At 44.7% G+C, this 6,000-nt stretch overlaps 1 long non-coding RNA gene across 1 annotated transcript in view; it reads right to left on the minus strand.

Moving 5' to 3' along the window:
• Positions 1-5,291, minus strand: part of LOC145529760 (uncharacterized) — a 46,557-nt gene extending 41,266 nt beyond the window's left edge. The window contains exon 1 of the long non-coding RNA XR_014071330.1: positions 5,194-5,291. This is a non-coding gene — a long non-coding RNA (uncharacterized LOC145529760). The remainder of the gene's footprint in view (positions 1-5,193) is intronic.
• Between the last annotated feature and the right edge of the window lie 709 nt (positions 5,292-6,000).

Raw genomic sequence — 6,000 nt, forward strand, 5'->3', positions numbered from 1 at the left:
ATTAAACCAGTTTATGGGGTTTTTGCTTTCCACTGACAAACTCTGGGTGCTGAGGGAAACATCAGGGCTAGAATCATTCTGAATTTTCTCTATGCAAGAAAGCAATTTGCTAGGGAAAAAAAGGGACTCCAGTAATTTTTTGTTGCATGCACTACTGGGGTAGGTTTGCTAGATAAAATACAAGTCCCCAGTTAAGGTGGCATTTTGGATAAATGACAAATACATTTTTATTGTAAGCATGTCCCCTGCCAAGATTCTTTATCTGAAATTCCCATGTGCCTGGAGTCTTGTATTTTTATTGGTCAATTCTGGCAACTGCACAGTGGGGGCAAAAGTTGAAGTGGGGGTTATAAGAACTTGGCTAGAGGGAGCATCAACACATCAAAGAACAAAGACCAGAGTTCCTGCCCAACCTCTGTAGCTGCTCCCAACAGAGCCTGTCATATAAAGGGAGTCATCAGCCAAGAAAAATCTATAAATGACACCACGGTCAATAAACTCGGTACACCTAGGTGTCCTTCAAAAGGCAGCTCAAATGTCACATCCTCTTTGAAGTTTCTTTAACTCTACCGCATGCCAAACAAACTGTGACTTGGCTGTGTTCTCCAAAGTCCCACATCCATGGTCCTATAGAGGCCTGAGCAATCTAAAGAAGAGGCAGGCATTGTTGTTGGACCATCCAGGCGGTTGCTCTGCACATCTCTGAGCTCGCTGTGTACACAGCTCTCACTCTGTCCATCTCTGTAGAAGCAGTGTCTACCATAGTTCCAGAAAGAGTCTGCAGAGGCTCTATCAACATTTGTTCAATGAACAAGTGAACAAATGAATGATCGCTCCCATTTTAGAGATGGAGGAAACAAGATCCAGAGAAATTCAATTCAAGTCCACACATTTTGTGTGTGTGTGTGTGTTTCTATTTTAATGGGTCCACTATGAACAAGAATGATAAATGATGCTTCAGAAGCTGGAGTGGAGGACCCTGACATATTCTGATGGGCAGGGATGTCTGCTATGAAGGACACTGAGCCCTGCCCTTCCTAGCCTGGGACCAACATGGCATGGAAGGTGGCAGGCCAACAGCTGCCTTTTGGACTGAAGACAAAAGCTCCACGTTCCGTTCCGACTCTGACCTTGGACAAATCACTTTGCCTCGGTTTTCTCCTTTGCAAACTGCCAGGAATGATCTAAACTAAAGCAATCTCTGCAGTGCTTTGAGCTGGTTTCTCTGTTCATTCATCAACTAGGATTTGTTGAGCCTCTTCTGTGGTACCGCGGACTTCCCTGGTGGCTCAGAGGTTAAAGCGTCTGCCTCCAATGCGGGAGACCTGGGTTCGATCCCTGGATCGGGAAGATCCCCTGGAGAAGGAAATGGCAAACCACTCCAGTATTCTTGCCTGGAGAATCCCATGGACGGAGGAGCCTGGTAGGTTACAGTCCACGGGGTCGCAAAGAGTCGGACACGACTGAGCGATTTCCCTTTCCCTTTCTGTGGTACCCTTCTGAAGGTACAGATTGAAATGCGATCCCTGTCCTCAGGCAATGGGAAAGAGAGAAGTGAAACTAACTGGGCTGAAGTATTGTTGGCACCATGATATTAAAGGCAGCATCCTCCACTTATCTGGCGTGCACACTCACCAAGTGCCAGCCACAGCACCAGTTCACACTGCTGCCTGTGACTAGGTGGCATTTTAATCCCCATGTAGGGAAGCAGTGTGACTTGCTCAGGATCACTTAGCTAGTCAGTGCCAGAGCTGCCACTGAAACTCAGGTTTGTCTGACTCATAACCAGGTGGCTATGCTGCTTCCCTGATAAAGATCCATGAAAAGAACAACAGAAAGGGAAGTTCCCTGGTGGTCCAGTAGTTAAGAATCCTCCTTCCAATGCAGGGGACATGGGTTCAGTCCCTGGATGGGGAGCCAAAATCACACACAGGTAACTAAGCCCATGCACCACAACTAGAAAAAGTCCACGCCACAGGGAAGACCCAGCACAGCCGAAAAAAAAAAGAAAAGAACAACAGAAAGTGCAAAGTAGGGCATAGGGAAAGTTTCTTAAGGCCTTTCTAACTATGACACAAAATCCAGGAACCATTAAATAATAATTTAAATAATTCAGTTCAGTTCAGTCACTCAGTCGTGTCCAACTCTTTGCAACCCCATGGAGTGCAACAAGCCAAGGTTCCCTGTCCATCACCAACTCCCGGAGCTTGCTCAAACTCATGTCCATCGAGCCGGTGACGCCATCCAACCATCTCATCTCATCTCATCCTCTGTCGTCCCCTTCTCCTCCTGCCTTGAATCTTTCCCAGCATCAGGGTCTTTTTCAAGGAGTCAGCTCTTCGCATCAGGTGGCCGTTGCCTTGGAGCTTCAGCTTCAGTATCAGTCCTTCCAATGAATATTCAGGACTGATTTCCTTTAGGATTGACTGGTCGTATCTCCTTGCAGTCCAAGGGACTCTCAAGAGTCTTCTCCAACACCATAGTGTAAAAGCATCAATTCTTCAGTGCTGAGCTATCTTTATAGTCCAATTCTCACATCCATACATGACTACTGGAAAAACCATAGCTTCGACCAGACTGACCTTTGTTGGCAAAGCAATGTCTCTGCTTTTTAATATGCTGTCTAGGTTGGTCATAGCTTTTCTTTCAAGGAGCAAGTGTCTTTTAATTTCATGGCTGCAGTACCATCTGCAGTTATTTTGGAGCCCCAAAAAATAAAGTCTGTCATTGTTTCCATTGTTTCCCCATCTATTTGCCTTGATGTGATGAATTTAAATAATAATAATAGGTATCAAATATAGAATTTACTATGTTATATAGAGAGCATTAAGAACACTTTAAATATATTAAGCATTTAATCTTTAAAGAAACTGGTTGACTAGTATTTGGTACATCCATATAATGGAATATTTTGCCCTCTAAAAAGATTGAGGAAGCACTTTACAGATTGAGACAAGACAATTTAAAGATACGTAAAAGATGAAAAAGCCATATACAGTCAGTACTACGATCCCCATTTCAAAGAAGAGGGAGATGAAGCACAGAGAAGCAAGCATCCAAAGCCTCCCAGCCTGTTTATGGGCAGAGCCGGACACTGAAGCTAGACAGCGGGGTGCAAGAACCTGTGCTCTGACCCATTACGCTCTATTGTCAAAAGTCAAATGTAAAAATGACAAACTGGAAGAAAAAAACTTTGAAACTCATATCACAAAGGGCTAATCTCCTTAATATGTTAAGAGTTCCCTCTAAGAAAAAAGGCCAATAACACCACAGAAAAATAGGCAAAACCTCTGAATAGATGGCTGGTGGTGATGGTTTAGCCGCTGAGTCATGTCCAGTTCTTGCGATGCCATGGACTGTAGCCCACCAGGCTCCTCTGTCCACGGGATTCTCCAGATAAGAATACTGGAGTGGGCTGCCATTTCCTTCTGCAGGGGATCTTCCTGACTCAGGAATGGAACCCCGGTCTCCTGCATTGCAGGCAGATGATTTACCAACTGAGCTATGAGGGAAGCCCTTCTAAATAGATAGCTCACTAAAATTAAATACATACAAGAAAATTGCAGATTGTAACCCTACCGAGATACCATTTCTCACAGACCAATTTGGCACAAACCCAAAAGTTTGACAAGATACTCCATGAGGCTGTGAGAAACGGCTTCACATCCTTTATTGAGGGGATGTAAATCAGTTCAAGATCTCTGGATGGCACTTTAAAGTGACAAACCTATACACCTGGCAAAGCTACATCTAGAAATTATTCTCCAGATAACTCACACATGCAAAATGGCATTAAGTTAAGGCTCATCTTCGCAACCTTCTTTGTGATGGTAAAGTCTTGAAAACAGCCTTAACGCCCATCAACAGAAGCTGCTTGAATACATTTGGCACATTCGTATAATGGAATACTTTACACTTTAAAAAGATTGAGGAAGCACTCTACAGATTGACATGAGACAAAATCAAGATTCATGAAGGAAAAAAGCAAGGTGCAGAACAATGTGTGTGATACATTATTCTTTTGTGTATATTACATATTCATGTAAAAAGAAAAGGGAAAGGAATAGTTCTTATATTGACTTGTACACACATAAAAAAATATCTCTGGGGCAAGATAGGAAAAAGGAAGATGGAGAGCAATGATGAGAAAGAGAGCTTCCTTTATACGTTTTGCATTTTTGAGGTTTAAACCACATATTTGCATTACGTGTTTTTAAAATATTTTATATAATTTTAATTTATTTTTGGCTGTGCTGGGTCTTCATGGCAGCCTGGGCGCTTTCTCTAGTTGTGGGAGAGTGGGGGCTACTCACTAGTTACAGTGCATGGACTTTCATTTTGGTGGCCTCTCTTGTTGCGGAGCACAGATAGGCCCTAGGTTCTCGGGCTTCGGTAGTTGTGGTGTGTGGGCTCAATAGCTTCAGCTCCCAGGCTCTAGAGCACAGGCTCAATAGTTGTGGAACATGGGCTTAGTTGTTCTGCGGTGTATGCGATCTCCCTGGACAAGGGATCGAACCCCTGTCTCCTGCACTGGCAGGCAGGTTCTTTACCACTGAACCACCAGGGAAGCCCTTATTTTTTTAATTAAACAAAGACTATTTAAATGAAAAAAGAAAGGCCTTTCAGAGGAGGACTCATTTTAGAACTCTCTGGCTCCAAGATGACAACTCAATGGTCCTGCAATGAGACAGACTCTTCATGAACCCATCAGGGCTAAAAACAAAATAAAAGGATATTAAAAGATCCCTGTGGGTGCAGCGAGATTCTTTCATTCTAAACCACTCATACAGCTCCCATTGCCTTTCCCCATTATGCTCCTGAGGCTCATTCAAAGCTAAGACTCAGGCGCCACTGACATCTGGTAACATAGGTAACCGTGGGCAACCAGGCTTCCCTCGTGGTTGTCATGGCAACGGTGATGTTCCTACAGTTGGGTTTTCATTGTGAGGTAATTATCAGGCCTTGTGGTGGGCTCCTCCACATTTGCTGCTATTTCCATCAATGACGGTTATGAATGAGCTTAAATGAGATGCAGTTTCAATTGAACTGTTAAGAGACGCTGTGAATTGAGTCAGATTTACATATCCTTCCACTGGGGCGGGCAACCCTTTGGAATTGTTTGATTAGCACAGTTCAGAGATGAGGAGCCACTTGTACAGCAGCCATCAAGCCACTGGATGGCCCGAGACCCACCGTGTTCCAATCCAAGAAGGGCAGCCCTCTCTTCCCTCCGTTCCTCCCTCATCCACCGCAAGTCACAGGAGCAGATCCAGCAGGCTCCTGGTCTCAACAGAACTTTGTTAAACCCACGCACGCATGCTCAGTCGCTCAGCCACGTCCAGCTCTTTGTGACCCCATGGACTGTAGCCCAGCAGCCTCCTCTGTCCATGGCATTTCCCAGACAAGAATACCGGCATGGATTGCCATTTCCTCCTCCAGGGGATCTTCCTGATCTAGGGATAGAACCCCACGTCTCTTGCATTGGCAGGCAGATTCTTTACCACTGAGCCATCTGGGAAGCCTTGCTAAATCCATAGCCCTATATAATCAGCCCCACTTTACACTGGGAAAAAATCTCAAGTTCCTGCTGTGCAGAGCATCTCCCCTGGAAAGTGATGGACCCAGGGTCATCTCCACATCTCAGAGCTCCTTCCACGTTTGCTACCTCACTCTGGGGCTGGGGATGGCGATTTTCTTTGCATTTGAAATGTGAAACCAAGCTTCACAAAGTTCATGTGTCTTGGTGGAGAGAACAGGTGCTTCTGCATCTGTAGGCTAAATATCAGCAGGAAGTGGCTTGGTCCTGGTTGCCAAAGATCCCAAGTGTCTCTGACAAGCTCCCAGTGACTCTTAACCCCATACAGACCTGTAACCCCTGATTTGAGTGGATACATTATACTCACTGTTGACTGAAAACAACTGCACAACCTAAAAGTTGAGAACTATGTTTTATTTGGTGGACTTAGTGGGGATTTAATTCTGGGATGCATACAGCATCTG

Source organism: Giraffa tippelskirchi, chromosome 12 (genome assembly GCF_054371585.1).
Source record: "Giraffa tippelskirchi isolate mGirTip1 chromosome 12, T2T-mGirTip1v1.2.pri, whole genome shotgun sequence".
NCBI lineage: Eukaryota > Metazoa > Chordata > Mammalia > Artiodactyla > Giraffidae > Giraffa > Giraffa tippelskirchi.